General features: G+C 41.7%; 1 long non-coding RNA gene across 1 annotated transcript in view; it reads right to left on the bottom strand.

Moving 5' to 3' along the window:
- Positions 1-17123, bottom strand: part of LOC137220711 (uncharacterized) — a 583372-nt gene that overhangs the window by 301037 nt on the left and 265212 nt on the right. The window contains exon 3 of the long non-coding RNA XR_010941755.1: positions 5905-6095. This is a non-coding gene — a long non-coding RNA (uncharacterized lncRNA). The remainder of the gene's footprint in view (positions 1-5904; positions 6096-17123) is intronic.

A 17123-nucleotide genomic window follows, 5' to 3' on the forward strand; every position in this document is an offset into this window, starting at 1 on the left:
TGTTCTACTCAAGAACTCAACAACCCGAGTGAGGGGGAAAATATCTAGCGTTGTCGCTTACTAGATTTCAACAAATTCTGATGCTATAAGGGAACTCAGGGCTAATCCATTATCACCCTTTCATTTTATAGAATGGGGAAGCAAGACTTAAATTTCCTCAACGGACATAATAATTCAGTGGAACCAGAAAGTTTCCATGGAGCAAGAAATCTAGTATTCTCTTTCTAATCTTTGTTGATCACTCATGGTCCTTACCATGAGTCAAAAAGTGTGGAGAACAGGAGGAAGACGAAAGGGATAGTAAAGAGAGAAGTAAAGGGTGAAAATTTTTGATGAAAAAAAGCAAGTCAATTAGTCAGCGGCTTCCTGTCATCTCCTTGTCATCACCCTTTTCTTCCCAACTATTTTTGGCCTCCTCAGATAAACCAAAGAGCAGCAAATCTCACTGAATATCCTTGGTCACCCATATCTAAGGGACAAAAAGCAGCAGAGACAAGTATATCTAAGTGAACCCCATTTTCCAGCTTTGGGACTATATACGTCTCAATGGTTAATATTGCAACTGTGGCTTTTAAATGCTCATTTCATTCATTTGACAGTCATCTACTGAACACCTACCATGTGGTAAGAATCTGCTGCACACTCCATGGGACGTTAATATGAAGGAGATGTACTCTTGCCTCTAGGAATTTAAAAAGAAGAAAAATAATTCTCCTGGTTGCAAAATTCTAAGATTGTGACATGTCGCACTAACAATAATAACACAGGGAGGAATCAGATAGGATCCCTGAGAGATTCGACCTGAATATTACGGGAGCCCAGAGAAAGAGGAAGTCATTTCCAGGAGGCAGGAGACAAGAAATCTTCATCAAAGATGCGGCCTCTTGAGCTGGGGCTTGAAGGACAGAAAAGACTTAAACAGTGAGAGGGCACTGAGGAATGGCCTTCCTGGAAAAAAGGAAATTGCACAAAGGCACAAGAATAAAATATCTGTTTGGGAGACAACAAGTAGGCCAGTTTGGCTAAAGCGTACGATAGATAAATGAAGGCATATACAGCTGGAGAGTTTTGGTGGAAGCCAAATTGCAGAGTAGCTAAAAGAATGAGATAGAAAGGTTGGTCTCAGTTCTCTAGGTGATAGACAGACACTGAAAATTTTTCAGAGGACTGGCCTTTAGGCAGATTACTTGGGCCATAATGAATTGGAGTGACAGCCACTGGAGGAAGGATCAGCGTCTTATGGTGATCTAAATGCGAGGTAAAGAGCACTCGCTGTGAGAACAGAAAGGAGGCAGGTTCACTAGGCATTAAGGACGCAGACAGGGCAGGAATAATTTGGTGTGAGGGGCGAAGGAGCATTTCCTAGGCTTTCTGTGGCGGAAACAAAATTCCTGCTTGCCAAATAGATACTTGAAAGCATAAGATTTTGAACCTACCACTGAGATGGTCTCACCATCGCCCAATGTTTGTTGACGGAATGATTTTGCTTGCTGTAGGTTGAGGATATTTGCGAGATTTTTTTTTAATTGTATTGCCCCTTCTATGTCTTTTCATGGTTTAGAAAGATGAGAATAAACAAACACCGGATGTCACATATCTCAGACTAAAGGAGAGGGAGAAGGTCTCATAATCTCTGTTCTGTTGTGTAAATACAATAACTATATAGTGGTGGACCCACGGCTGTTGAAAATACAGGAGACTATCCGAATCAGTAATTCTGCTTTACCATGTCCTTCCTATAGTCAAACTATGCTCCTGTCCCCATTCATTTGTATGTCAGAGATTCCTTTTAAAAACTGACATTGTTGAACTGGTAAGAACTTGCCTATGGAGGGGCCTCTATTAATACAAATGCAATCTGTGCATAACATTTTTCTACCACGTATTCACTGAGCAGACTCAATCACCTAGTCAGATGCTAAAGTATTTGGGGACAAATAATAAGAGCCCTTTCACTTTATTTAGCTGCTAATGTAGACACATTGTAGACCATCTTTTGCAAGCAGTCTTCACTGATAAACTAGAAGCAACCTGACTCCTTGTCATTTTCAGAGCACTCTCTATCTGATTTGGATTTTATTCTTTCATGCACTCTTTCTTCTGCAACCCCCACTGCCCACCTTAGCAAATATTTAATGAGCACGTGGTACATACCCAGCACTGGGCCAAGTGATGCAGATACAAAAAGAAAAGATAACAATCCTTTGCTTTGTGCAAATATCAATGAAGGCATTCATTTGCCCTGTGGAATACCTCACCTTGAAGACAGGAACCATCTCTACCTAAACCTGGTGTCATCTGTACACTAGTGCTCCACAGTGGTTAAGCATGTCTCCTGCAGCGTCCTAGGATAAGAGGGATGCTAGTGCCAGCTGGGCCACATACTAGCTGGGAACCTGGTGAGTTATTTAAACCCTCTGAGCCTCAGTTTCCTCCTTTGTAAAATGGATGTGATAATTACTAAGTGGGCCTACCCCACAGGGTGGATTCTGGTAAGAATTAAACAAGACAGTTAATGCAAGGAGTTGAGGACAGCATCTGCTGTACACTGAAAAACACTGGATAAAAATTATCATTAATAGTATTGATATCTGACCTGTGATCCACCTGCAAATGACCACCAGTGGCTGAGATGGCGACTCTCCTTTCAACAGGGAAGAATACACTTAAAAGACTTGCTGGCATTTCACAGAAAGGTCTAGAAAGCAAAGCCCATTTCAGTTGGCATGTCACAGGAGCATTTCTTCTTTAACCTCTACGTTATGTTTTCCGTTTTATTTCATTTTCTTATACCAGAAAAATTTCATCTGCTCCTGACGTTCATTCCGTACTTAAAGACACAGCCTTCAGTTTGTGAAGCCAGCAATTCTCTGCCAATGCTGTCACCAGCTCTGTGGCACCGGTGGCCTGATCTGCAACAAGAAGGCACACAAAACTACTGTCCTTCCATCCAGAGGGAGTTGATGGTGTGCAGGGCAGGTAACAGGATCAAGCCCCCCAGTGAGGAGTAAGCCACAGAAACCACGGAAGGCAAACAAAATGGAAATGTGTTCCTCATGCAAGCACTCAGAGCCATTAAAAATAAAATGAAGGAAAGAATGAACCAAGAGAAAACTGTAGTGGGAATGGGATAGAACGCCCTTTAAATCAAAGATCCTGCTTTCCTTTCCATATCCTATGAGACTCTAGGTCACTGCTTAGATGAATTTACGGCTGTTTTCAACATTTGTATGAAACACAACGAAGAGCTGGACCCTGGCTGCCAGGCAGGCTACACCCCAGGAGATACATCGGGATACATCATTAAGGTGAGGCTGCGGAGGTTACCTGGGAGCTTCAGGTACCCCACACGCGTACTTCTCCAAACCAGGGCAGGCTGCACCTAACACAGTTTTCAAGGTCATTCTGACTTTCTTCAACGTTCCTTACCCCCTCCCTCGACCTCCTCCTAGGCATTTCCAACCTGGTTACCCCCACATGCCAGGGAAGGCACGATCTCCTTCAAACACCATACCCGCTTCTCAAGCATCATCTGCAAACAAATTTAGTCTTACACATTACATCACCACCTTGCTGCAGATGACGGACCCAGACAACGACCTCCCCCGTGGGCCAAGGTGATCTGGGCAGCCTGGGGCACCAGTCTGTCCAAGTTGGAAGGGGGCAGAGCTCCTTGCTGAGCAGATACTCTTAAGCCCAGCAGATCTAGGAATTCTATTTCCTTTTTTTCTTCTGCCTTTAAACATGCAGATCAGAACATCAGACCTAAAAGTTTTCCAAGCTGCACAATTTATGCTAGCTCATTACCTCCTGCTACACTCCAAGGCTTTGTAACGGAAATTGGCTCTGACTTCTGAGATGGGCATTACATCATAGTCTTCTTTTAGCACATTATGTCATCCCTGCTGAGAGGCATTATCTAGGGTTGGCTCAGCAGTAGCGATTTTTGTGGGCCGACTGCAGTGTTCCCAGAGAGCTGCTGGGAACCGCAGATTGAAATCTAAAACATTTATCTTCTAAAAAGCTGAAAAGGAGGAAAGATGTTCACATCAGACCCCATTTATTTTCCTTAACCCTTTCCTCTCTCAGCTCCTTTGATATTACAGCCCAGCAAATGCCAAAGATCAATGTGCAGAGCCTATACAGGGACGATTGTTTGAAATAACTGCTGCTAGAGGTGTCTGAAATACTGCTCCCATCAAGGGCTGATACACCTGACACTTGCCATGATTCTGTCTCAAGGGATGCTACAAAACGCTTAAAAGGAATCACCTTGCACACTCACATTGATAACACAGAGCATCCTGCTTAATTCTTGAGTTATTTAAGAATTTCTCCCCATGATCTATTTATAAATATATATGAATGAAAACTACATACACGCACATACACAAGCTTATCCTCCTGACCGTGTTGCAGCCACAAAGGCAAACTTCTAGAAGATTTGTATTAGAAATAATTTTTATGCAGGGAACTGAGCTGATATTATCTCTTCTCACTTCAACCATGAAATTGGAAGCCCATTTTGTATCTCTCCATCCTAGGCAGGATTAGAAACCACTGCACAGAGGGAATAGACAGGTGCTTTCAGGATAAAGCAAAGATCTTCTCAAACCCCAGAGAATCCCAATACCTCCCTCGTCACAAAAGCATAATTATGAAAAAAAAGAGTCTCTAAATATCAAAAGGAAATGGGATACATTCAACCATGACTAAATTACAATTTCCCCCTTATATACCAACTAACTAGATTCATTGGGTGGGGAGTAAGTGCTGGGGGAGGGGTTAGAAGAAATGTTATGATAGTCCCTTCCCCAGCCCACCGTGCTGCATTTCTTTTCCACTGAATTTTTTTAGAGTAAATACTTTTGCGCTCTCGGTTGCTTTTTGTGGCACTCAAATGGTAGCCACATCCAAACAAATAACTTCATAATTAAACTGGAGGCAGTTAAACCTATCATTTGGACCATCCCAAGAGCCTGCTTCTACTTCTACCCTAAATGATTTTTCATGTTCTTTAATAGTGCCCTCCCCTCACCCCCAGTGGATCATAAAGCAAGATGGTGACCTTCATCCTTTACTTAGCTCAGGGCACAGCCATGTGAGCAGTCTAAGCATTCTAACAGGGGTTGGGACACCTGGCCCTACACTCATGGTGTAGAAACTTCCTGGTGACATTATAGCAAACAACTGATAGCCCCTCCTCAGAACCTCTTCTTTCGTATTTCATATCCATTGCCATTTGCCTCTCTTATCTCCTAGAGGGGACAGTGTGAGGACTGATGGTATAATCCCACTAAGAGCTCAGAGGTTTCAGATGGACAAGTGCCCTATAAAATAGCATTATTTATCAGCTAAGAACATTTACAAGACTCCTCTTACCCTTACCCTTCCTTTCCTTTGTCCCTTCATCTCCACCCTCTCCCCCTTAGCTCTAAGAATTTTATGATCTAAAGGCCAAAATGCTTTAAATCTTAATAACTACATGTGCCACTCGGGATACTGAAAGGAAACTATATATACTCTTGACTTCATTCATTCCAAGCTTTTACTGAAGCCAAAGTAACTGCCGCACCATTTAAAAATTCCATTCAGGGCTTCCCTGGTGGCGCAGTGGTTGAGAGTCCGCCTGCCGATGCAGGGGACACGGGTTCGTGCCCCAGTCCGGGAAGATCCCACATGCCGCAGAGCGGCTGGGCCCGTGAGCCATGGCCGCTGAGCCTGCGCGTCCGGAGCCTGTGCTCTGCAACGGGAGAGGCCACAGCAGTGAGAGGCCCGCGTACCGCAAAAAAAAAAAAAAAAAATTCCATTCAACAAGCAAGTACCCTTCAACACGTTAAGCTCATTTTCATGTAAGTTGTAAAATGTTAAATGACCAGAAGGTCTATCCATTAATAAAATTACCTGGCCCAATCATCCCCTTTCGCTTTGCAGGAGGCAAGAAGTTGGATTCATAAATCCCAAAGGATGTGTGCCTGCCTCGAAATGTTGGCTGGCTGGTCACCAGCTTCTGAAGGCACAGTGGGGCAGGGGCTGAGCATTACTCCTCCTCCTTCCTCCAGCGCCCTGTGTGTCCCAGTAGGTTGTGCCTAATCCTGCAGAAAAAAAAAGAAAAAAGTGTTCAGGATGCCCAAAAGCCCTCAGTCCACTCCCCAACCAGGCCAAGTGTGGAAGAGAGCCAATGGCCACTTGGCCCCATAACAGGACAGCCATGGCCATGAGAATCCATGGGGGGCATTCTTCCTGCTACCCTCTTACAGAGAAGAGGAAAGCAAGCCCCAAATCTGTAGGTAGTTTCCAAGAGTAAGTACACCGGGGTGGGGATCAGACTGTACGGTGAGAAATCAACTATTCCCTAATGATCTCCCAAATGAAAGGTGGAGAGCAGGGCTGGCCAAGTCAGAATGAGGAGCTCATGGACCGAGCTCACTGGCTCCTGACATTACAGTAAAACCCAGGCTTGGAGTGAGAAGGGAATTCTGGGCCTGGCTTCAGCCTCCTTCGCCAGCTGCCTTGGCACCAGTCACTACGCTTTGGGGGTTGGCAGAAGGGGAACAAAACAGTACAGACCTTCCAGGCTCTCCTGGGCAGAAGGCACGTGGAGAACTGGCATAGCCTCTCCTGCCCCCACCTGCTGCCCAGAATCCCTATCAGCATCACCTAATGTGTAGGAAAACAGACATTTGTTTTATCAGGGAAGGTCCTGATCCTGCCGTCTCCCAGCAATGCCAGGATACCACCTGTCCTCACCACTTGCCCTCCGGACTGCCAGTCCCCTGAGAGCCTGTGGCATTTCCTCCACTGCAGCGCCTTTCCTATTTCTCAGAATGAGCCCTCAACACAGCACCTTCAGACCTGTCTTCTCAGGAACAACACTACCAAGAAAAAAACTTCTTTTCTATAAATGTAAGCGTGTCATGAAGATACAGACTACATAAACATCAAGAATTACAGTTCAGACCCATAAAGGTTAGAGAGAGATCTGCCTTATCCAGCTTTGGAAAGAAATCATGCAGTTCCCTTACAGTGCAAGTCCAGACTATTTCTCTTCAGAAGCCTTCTTAGCTCCTGGGAAGGTTATATTCCCTTCACCTGTATTCCTAGTCCAGGCTAAGGACCCTGTCTTTTCCTTAAAAAGTTTTTCCTTCTCAGATGCCAAGTTTCTACTCCACATTTCCTTCATGATCTGAGAAGTGTCTCTTGTTTACCCCTTAAGAAAAGGAATAGATTCTCATTAATCCTGGACAATAGAATTAGTTAGTTTCCACTCATTCATTCAGCAGATATCTACAGAGCAGTGACAGCTATGTGCCAGTTATTGTAAAAAGTGTTGTGGGCATGAATCGGACATGGATTCAGCTTTCCAGGCACAGGCAAGACCACAGACAAGCTATAGTAATAAATACGTGACAGAGACTGCTAGGCTTTCGCCCAAATTTCTCCTCTTATTCCCAGATACACAGCTAGATACACTTCCCGACTTCCTCTACTATTAGGTGTGGCCACGTGCCTGAGTCCTGCTCAATAAAAAGTGGATGGAAATAAAATACACCATTTCCAGTGCTGCATCTGTGAGATCCTACATGCTCTTTCCTCCTGGCTGGTTGGAATGGCAAGATCACCAAACCCTAGAAGTCAAGTGTTAAAGATGGCAGAGCCTCAGACAGCCTGGGTTTCTGGTTGCTCACTTGAAGGAAAGCTGCCCCCATGGCCTAGTCATGCTCAGGACTGGTACAAAAGCAAGGCTGAAACTTCTGTATGCGCCCATCGCATGATGGGGTCTCTTTACAACAGCAGCCAGGTTGCTCTAACATAAATGTTGGAATGATTTCCAGAAATGGAAAAATACATAGTGTATACTAAGGTAGAATAAGCTGAAAAATTGTTAGTATAGTGTGATATCACTTTTTAAAAGATTATGTATAAAACTGTATGAGAATTCTCTAGAAGTATATACAGCAAAGTATAGGTGTTTATCTTTCGATGGTGGTGGTATAGGATGGCTTATCTACATTTCCTAATACAAAATATGATTTTATAATTAAAAAAGTAAAAGCTATGTTTAACATTAAAAAGGAAAGTATGTCTTAAGATGGAAATACAAAGGCTTAGCCTCTCAAGGTGGGCAAAGATCTCCTGAGGGAAATTAGGAAAGGCTTCTCAAAATAGGCATTTTTAATGACCTCTCTGACACAGAAAATCTATAAATTAGCTACAGCCTGAGAAATAGAATAGTTCAATTATACAATACACATGATTCCCAGCCATTACACACTGAGGCCTTGTCGATGGAGATCACTTCACCAGAAAGGATGGAAGAGACAAATTTTTGCCTTTACAAACTGTTAAGAAACTAGTCTCAGTGGTTGTTTGGGTGGGGGATAGGGATGGGAAGAAAGGAAAATACCGAAAGGATTAGGGGAAGGAAAAAGTATTAGCATACTTACCTTCCATGCTTTTATACCTTATGGATATTTTGAGATATGCATTTATTACTTATTCTAAAAATATTTTTAAACTTTCTTCTCTATGAACTTTGCACTCTATGTGTTTATTACCTATTTTTTATGTTTTTTTATTTACTTATTTTTTAACAACTTTATTGGAGTATAATTGCTTTACAATGATGTGTTAGTTTCTGCTTTATAACAAAGTGAATCAGCTATACATATACATATATCCCCACATCCCCTCCCTCTTGCGTCTCCCTCCCACCCTCCCTATCCCACCCCTCTAGGTGGTCACAAAGCACCGAGCTGATCTCCCTGTGCTATGTGGCTGCTTCCCACTGGCCATCCATTCTACATTTGGTAGTGTATATATGCCCATGCCACTCTCTCACTTCGTCCCAGCTTAACCTTGCCCCTCCCCGTGACCTCAAGTCCATTCTCTGTGTCTGTGGCTTTATTCCTATCCTGCCCCTAAGTTCTTCAGAACCATTTTATTTTATTTTTTTACATTCCATATATATGTGTTAGCATACAGTATTTGTTTTTCTCTTTCTGACTTACTTCACTAGGTATGACAGACTCTAGGTCCATCCACCTCACTATAAATAACTCAGTTTTGTTTCTTTTTATGGCTGAGTGATATTCCATTGTATATATGTTCCACATCTTCTTTATCCATTCATCTGTCGATGGACACTTAGGTTGCTTCCATGTCCTGGCTAGTGTAAATAGAGCTGCAATGAACATTGCAGTACATGACTCTTTTTGAATTATGGTTTTCTCAGGGCACATGCCCAGTAGTGGGATTGCTGGGTCATTTGGCAGTTCTATTTTTAGTCTTTTAAGGAACATCCATACTGTTCTCCATAGTGACTGTATCAATTTACATAACCACCAAGAGTGCAAGAGGGTTCTGATTTCTCCACACCCTCTCCAGCATTTATTGTTTGTAGATATTTTGATGATGGCTATTCTGACCAGTGGGAGGTAATACATCATTGTAGTTTTGATTTGCAGTTCTCTAATGATTAGTGATGTTGAACATCCTTTCATGTGTTTGCTGGCAATCTGTATATCTTCTTTGGACAAATGTCTATTTAGGTCTTCTGCCCATTTTTGGATTGGGTTGTTTCTTTGATATTGAGCTGCATGGGCTGCTTCTAAATTTTGGAGATTAATCCTTTGTCAGTTGCTTCATTTGCAAATATTTTCTTCCATTCTGAGAGTTGTCTTTTCGTCTTATTTATGGTTTCTTTGCTGTGCAAACACTTTTAAGTTTCATTGGGTCCCATTTGTTTATATTTGGTTTTATTTCCGTTTCTCTAGGAGATAGCTCAAAAAGGATCTTGCTGTAATTTATGTCATAGAGTGTTCTGCCTATGTTTTCCTCTAAGAGTTTGATAGTGTCTGGCCTTACATTTAGGTCTTTAATCCATTTTAAGTTTATTTTTGTGTATGGTGTGAGGGAGTGTTCTAATTTCATTCTTTTATATGTAGCTGTCCAGTTTTCCCAGCACCACTTATTGAAGAGGCTGTCTTTTCTCCATTGCATATTCTTGCCTCCTTTGTCAAAGATAAGGTGACCATATGTGCATGGGTTTATCTCTGGGCTTTCTATCCTGTTCCATTGATCTGTATTTCTGTTTTTGTGCCAGTACCATACTGTCTTGATTACTGTAGCTTTGTAGCATAGTCTGAAGTCAGGGAGCCTGACTCCTCCAGCTCTGTTTTTCTTTCTCAAGTTTGCTTTGGCTTTTCAGGGTCCTTTGTGTTTCCATACAAATTGTGAAGTTTTTTGTTCTAGTTCTGTAAAAAATGCCAGTGGTAGTTTGATAGGGATTGCATTGAATCTGTAGATTGCTTTGAGTAGTATAGACATTTTCACAATGTTGATTCTTCCAATCCAAGAACATGGTATATCTCTCCATCTGTTTGTATCATTTTTATTTTGTATCCTGCTACTTTACCAAATTCATTGATTAGCTCTAGTAGTTTTCTGGTAGCATCTTTAGGATTCTCTATGTATAGTATCATGTCATCTGCAAATAGTGACAGCTTTACTTCTTCTTTTCCTATTTGGATTCTTTTATTTCTTTTTCTTCTCTGATTGCTGTGGCTGAAACTTCCAAAACTATGTTGAATAATAGTGGTGAGAGTGGACAACCTTGTCTTTTTCCTGATGTTAGAGGAAATGGTTTCAGTTTTTCACCATTGAGAACGATGTTGGCTGTGGGTTTGTCATATATGGCCTTTATTATGTTGAGGTAAGTTCCCTGTATGCCTACTTTCTGGATGGCTTTTTATCATAAATGGGTGTTGGATTTTGTCGAAAGCTTTTTCTGCATCTATTGAGATAAGCATTGGTTTTTCTCCTTCAATTTGTTAATATGGTTTATCGCATTGAATGATTTGCGTATATTGAAGAATCCTTGCATCCCTGGGATAAACCCCACTTGATCATGGTATATGATCCTTTTAATGTGCTGTTGGATCCTGTTTGCTAGTATTTTGTTGAGGATTTTTGCATCTATGTTCATCAGTGATATTGGCCTGTAGTTTCCTTTGTGACATCTTTGTCTGGCTGGTATCAGGGTGATGGTGACCTCATAGAGTGAGTTTGGGAGTGTTCCTCCCTCTGCTATATTTTGGAAGAGTTTGAGAAGGATAGGTGTTAGCTCTTCTCTAAATGTTTGCTAGAATTCACCTGTGAAGCCATCTGGCCCTGGACTTTTGTTTGTTGGAAGATTTTTAATCACAGTTTCAATTTCAGTGCTTGTGATTTGACTGTTTATATTTTCTATTTCTTCCTGGTTCAGTCTCAGAAGGTTGTGCTTTTCTAAGAATTTGTCCATTTCTGCCAGGTTGTCCATTTTATTGGCATATAGTTGCTTATAGTAATCTCTCATAATACTTTGTATTTCTGCAGTGTCAGTTGTTACTTCTCCTTTTTCATTTCTAATTCTATTGAGTCTTCTCCCTTTCTTTCTTGATTAGTCTGGCTAATGGTTTATCAATTTTTTTTATTTTCTCAAAGAACCAGCTTTTAGTTTTGTGATCTTTGCTATTGTTTCGTTCCTTTTCATTTATTTTTTATCTGATCTTTACGATTTCTTTCCTTCTGCTAACTTCAGGGTTTTTTTGTTCTTCTTTCTCTAATTGGTTTAGGTGTAAAGTTAGGTTGTTTATTTGAGATGTTTCTGGTTTCTTGAGGTAGGATTGTATTGCTATAAACTTCCTTCTTAGAACTGCTTTTGCTGCCTCCCATAGGTTTTGGGTCATCGTGTTTTCATTGTCATTTGTTTCTAGGTAGTTTTTGATTTCCTCTTTGATTTCTTCAGTGATGTCTTGGTTATTTAGTAGTGTATTCTTTAGCCTCCATGTGTTTGTGTTTTTTAAGGAATTTTTCCTGTATTTGATATCTAGTCTCATAGCATTGTGGTCGGAAAAGTTACTTGATACAATTTCAATTTTCTTAAATTTACCAAGGGTTGATTTTGACCCAAGATATGATCTATCCTGGAGAATGTTCCATGAGCACTTGAGAAGAAAGTGTATTCTGTTGTTTTGGGATGGAAAGTCCTATAAATATTAATTAAGTCCTTCCTGTGTAATGTATCATTCAAAGTTTGTGTTTCCCTATTTTCATTTTGGATGATCTGTCCATTGGTGAAAGTGGGCTGTTAAAGACCCCTACTATGATTGTGTTACTGTCGATTCCCCTTTTATGGCTGTTAGCATTTGCCTTATGTATTGAGGTGCTCCTATGTCGGGTGCATAAATATTTACAGTTGTTTTATCTTCTTCTTGGATCAATCCCTTGATCATTATGTACTGTCCTTCTTTGTCTCTTGTAAGAGTCTTTATTTTAAAGTCTATTCTGTCTGATATGAGAACTGCTACTCCACCTTTCTTTTGATTTCCATTTACATGGAATACCTTTTTCCATCCCCTCACTTTCAGTCTGTATATGTCCCTAGGTCTGAAATGGGTCTCTTGTAGACAGCATATATATGGGTCTTGTTTTTGTATCCATTCAGCCAGTCTATGTCTTTTGGTTGGAGCATTTAATCCATTTACATTTAAGGTAGTTATCAATATGTACGTTCCTATTACCATTTTCTTAATTGTTTTGGGGTTGTTATTGTAGGTCTTTTCCTTCTCTTGTGTTTCCTGCCTAGAGAAGTTCCTTTAGCATTTGTTGTAAAGCTGGATTGGTGGTGCTGAATTCTTTTAGCTTTTGCTTGTCTGTAAAGCTTTTAATTTCTCCATTGAATCTGAATGAGATCCTTGCTGGGTAGAGTAATCTTGGTTGCAGGGTTTTCCCTTTCACCACTTTAAATATGTCCTGCCCCTCCCTTCTGGCTTGCAGAGTTTCTGCTGAAAGATCAGCTGTTAACCTTATGCGGATTCCCTTGTATGTTATTTGTTGGTTTCCCTTGCTGCTTTTAATATTTTTTCTTTGTATTTAATTTTTGATAGTTTGATTAATATGTGTCTTGGCGTGTTTCTCCTTGGATTTATCCTGTATGGGAGTCTCTGTGCTTTCTGGACTTGATTGACTATTTCCTTCCCCGTCTTAGGGAAGTCTTCAACTATAATCTCTTCAAATATTTTCTCGGTCCCTGTCTTTTTCTCTTCTTCTTCTGGGACCCCTATAATTCGAATGTTGGTGTGTTTAATGTTATCCCAGAGGTCTCTAAGACTGTCCACCATTCTTTTCATTCTTTTTTCTTTATTTGGCTCTGTGGCAGTTATTTCCATTATTTTATCTTCCAGGTCACTTATCTGTTCTTCTGCCTCAGTTATCCTGCTATTGATTCCTTCTAGAGAATTTTTCATTTCATTTATTGTGTTGTTCATCATTGTTTGTTTGCTCTTTAGTTCTTCTAGGTCCTTGTTAAACGTTTCCTGTATTTTCTTCATTCTATTTTCAAGATTTTGGATCATTTTTACTATCATTACTCTGAATTCTTTTTCAGGTAGACTGCCTATTTCCTCTTCATTTGTTTGGTCTGGTGGGTTTTTACCTTGCTCTTTCATCTGCTGCGTATTTCTCTGTCCTCTCATTTTGCTTAACTTACTGTGTTTAGGGTCTCCTTTCACAGGCATCAGGTTTGTAGTTCCCGTTGTTTTTGGTGTCTGCCCCCAGTGGGTAAGGTTTGTTCAGTGGGTTGTGTAGGCTTCCTGGTGTAGGGGACTGGTGCCTGTGTTCTGCTGTATGAGGCTGGATCTTGTCTTTCTGGTGGGCAGGACCACATCCAGTGGTGTGTTTTTGGGTGATCTTATTATGATTTTAGGCAGCCTCTCTGCTAATGGGCGGGGTTGTGTTCCTGTCTTGCTAGTTGTTTGGCATAGGGTGTCCAGCACCGTAGCTTGCTGGTTGTTGAGCGGAGCTGGATCTTAGTGTTGAGATGGAGATCTCTGTGAGAGCTTTTGCCATTTGATATTACTTGGAGCCAGGAGGTCTCTGGTGGACCAACGTCCTTAGCTCGGCTGTCCCACCTCAGAGGCTCAGCCCTGACACCTGTCAGTCACACAGCTCAGAAGAAAAGGGATGAAGAAAGAAGGAAGGGAGGGAGGAAGGGAGGAAGGAAGGGAGGGAGGGAGGGAGGGAGAGAGAGAGAGAGAAAGAGAGAGAGAGAAAGAAAGAAAGAAAGAAAGAAAATTTTAAAGTTATTAAAGTAAAAAGAATTAAAAAGTAATAAAAAGAAAAGAAAGGAAGAAGAGAGCAACCAAACCAAAAAACAAATCCACCAGTGATAACAAGTGCTAAAAACTATACTAAAAATAAACGTTCAGACAGAACCCTAGGACAAATGGTAAAAGTAAAGCTATACAGACAAAATCACACAAAGAAGCATACACATACACACTCACAAAAAGAGAAATAGAAATATATATATATATCTTTTGGGAAGTCAGGTCTTTTGCCAGCGTTCTGTAGGTGTTCTGTAGGAGTTGTTCCACATGTAGATGTATTTCTGATGTATCTGTGGGGAGGAAGGTGATCTTCACGTCTTACTCCTCTGCCATCTTGAAGGTCTCTCTCTATTACCTATTTTTTAAGTTCTATGACCTTTTGTAAATGTTAAGTCAGAGATTCTCTTTGAATTCGTTAAGAGCAGAGACAGATGCTGAGCAAATAGACCATGTCATAATTTCCCAGTAGAATCCCACAAAACCATAGATCCAATTGGTCACTGCAGCAAAGGTTCCCCTTTATGTATGGGAAGAACCTAAATATGTTCTTCCCTCACACTGGAGAGAAGGGCTGGCCCGGGAAGGGTCATCTCTGCTCTCCCTCACAGTCTTCAGAAGTGCTTAGAGAAAGACTTTGGTGTCCAATGAGAATCAGAAACCTTGCAAAACAGGGTGTTCAAGAGACCCAACCACTGTTCTTTTGCCATGAAGACTTTAAGGAGTAAAGGTGACTCAAGAAAGGAGCATCAGGCCACCAACTCTCCAGACTGCAGAAGACTGTTGCGGGGTTGAGGTCCCCACAAAATAAACTCTGAGATGGAGATTTGTCTGTAGGCGGCTTACTGGACAGGGCTCTTGGGAATACCACCAGTGAGGGAGTAAAGCAAGCAGAATTAGGCAAAAGGATGAGTTGAGCTGTGATACAGTTACTACAAGGGTGTCAGTGGTTCCCACAGGGCACTCCAGAGTTGGGATGGCCCTTCAGAGTTGTCCCAGCTGGAGCTAAGCCTTTATATGCCCTCGCATCTTGGGCAAGCAGCTCTCTTCAGCCAGTTTTCTGGGACGGGCTCAGTTTTGAGACATCAGCAGGCAATACTCCCAACAGCTGGGGGGACAAGTGTCTAGGATTGGAGGACACACTATAGCATCCACTAAAGAGCTATAGGAGGATGTCAGTTCTCCTCTCATCAGACTATATCCTATTGTTGAGATCACATCAAAATCTGCCCCTGTCATTCCTCTTCAAAATTCCTCAACAGCTTCCCATCACCCATGGGAGCAAATAGATCTTCCTAAGTAAGCCTATGGGGATCTTCTTGGGCCTAGAGGATAAACCCCTTGTGCCATTTACCCCATGGAAACTAGGCTCCAGCCACATGGGGCTACTCACCAGTCCCAGAAACTACCATCCTCTTTCATGGCACTGAGCCTTTGTACATGCTGTTCTTTCTGCTAGAATGCTGTCTCCACTCTTATCTTCCTAGAAAATCCCTAATCATCCCTCACTCCTCAGAGTCATTTCCACCGAGAAACTTCCTCAGCTCCCCTGGGCAACTCACAGTGGCTTTACTCCAAGTTCCCACACAATATGTGCATCTACATCAGCCCCTGTAAGACAGACTAGTTCTGTACATCTGTATTCCCACTAGACTGGAAGCTTCTTGAAAACAGAACCAGGTCTGCCTTCTTTGTATCCCATACACAGGCAGCACGGGATTAAATGTTTGCTTAATGAATAAATAATTCAATGTGGAAGAAATGGTACTGGCAGTGTTAGCTCCATCACGGAACAGCAGATGAATTCTGACAAATTGATCAGAAGGAAAACAGGAAGTAAGGATGTGGGGAGAGGCAAGGTATTTGTAGCCAGCTATGCACCAGAAATATCTGGCTTTTGTATCATCTTTGGTTCTTGATATCTATTGTCCAAATTCAGCTTAACAGAATGGAGAGTATATTAGGGGCTCAAGTGGACAGCAAAATCGCTTTTAGGGTACAGTAACCAGAAACTCTCCCAAGGATGACTTCAAGGAAGGAGTATTGGGCTGCAAGATCCCTGGCTGAGGCTATTAACTAAATGATACGGTGGATCTCAGGAAGCATTTCCCTCTCTGTATATTCTCCTGCAGAATCTCTGCCACGACAAGAAGAGCACCGCACATGAATAACATGTTATTCAACTTTTCTGCATGGTGCTAATCGACGAAGGTGTTAATGAGGGGGTGGGCAATGGGGCTGTATGAGCTGAGAGTGTTTAGGCCAAAGAGGAAGATGGTCCCAAGTAACAGATAGAAGGGGAAAAGGGACGTAGGTTATTCTGGAGCTCCTTGCAAAGGAAAATGGAAGTGAAGGCTCTCATCTTTCTTGGCCTCTCATTTCATATCCATCCTCATTTCATATTTCTATCCTCATGAGAAATGCAACTAGCCCAAACCACGATGATAAGTGGTATCTTAGTCATATCTTCAAGCAAGTAACTTATTTTCAGAACCCCCCAATGCAAACATAATACACTGTATAATGAAGCAAAATTATCTAAGTTCATTGCAAACAGGCATCGAACCAAGTTTGTCTTCAATCAAAATGAATTTTAGGTCTGTCTTTATTTTCAGATCTTACTGCCTCATAACAAAACCAAAGACCTATCTTTTGGGGAGAAAAAAAATATTCTATTTCCTCAGAAAATGCCAAGGGTCCACAAATTTTAATCTGCTCCAGCTGGAGTGGAGGCTGGGGGCTTATTTAAGCTCACAAAGTATACCTTCTAGGGTTTCCTCCTGCTGATAAACCAAAGATCCTCCTCGACCAAGGTTTAGGTAGCTGTTTCCAGTATCCAAAGGAAGACTTCCCAGCCAAGCAATTGCTCCACCCACCTGAAAGCCTGCTTAGGATTCCATTTGAATGTAGGAGCTGATCTCTAAATATAACCCTGAAAGCAGCCTCTGCCATCATCCCTACACTTGTGGCTTCTCT

The sequence above is a fragment of the Pseudorca crassidens genome, chromosome 3 (assembly GCF_039906515.1).
Source record: "Pseudorca crassidens isolate mPseCra1 chromosome 3, mPseCra1.hap1, whole genome shotgun sequence".
NCBI classification, from domain to species: Eukaryota; Metazoa; Chordata; class Mammalia; order Artiodactyla; family Delphinidae; genus Pseudorca; species Pseudorca crassidens.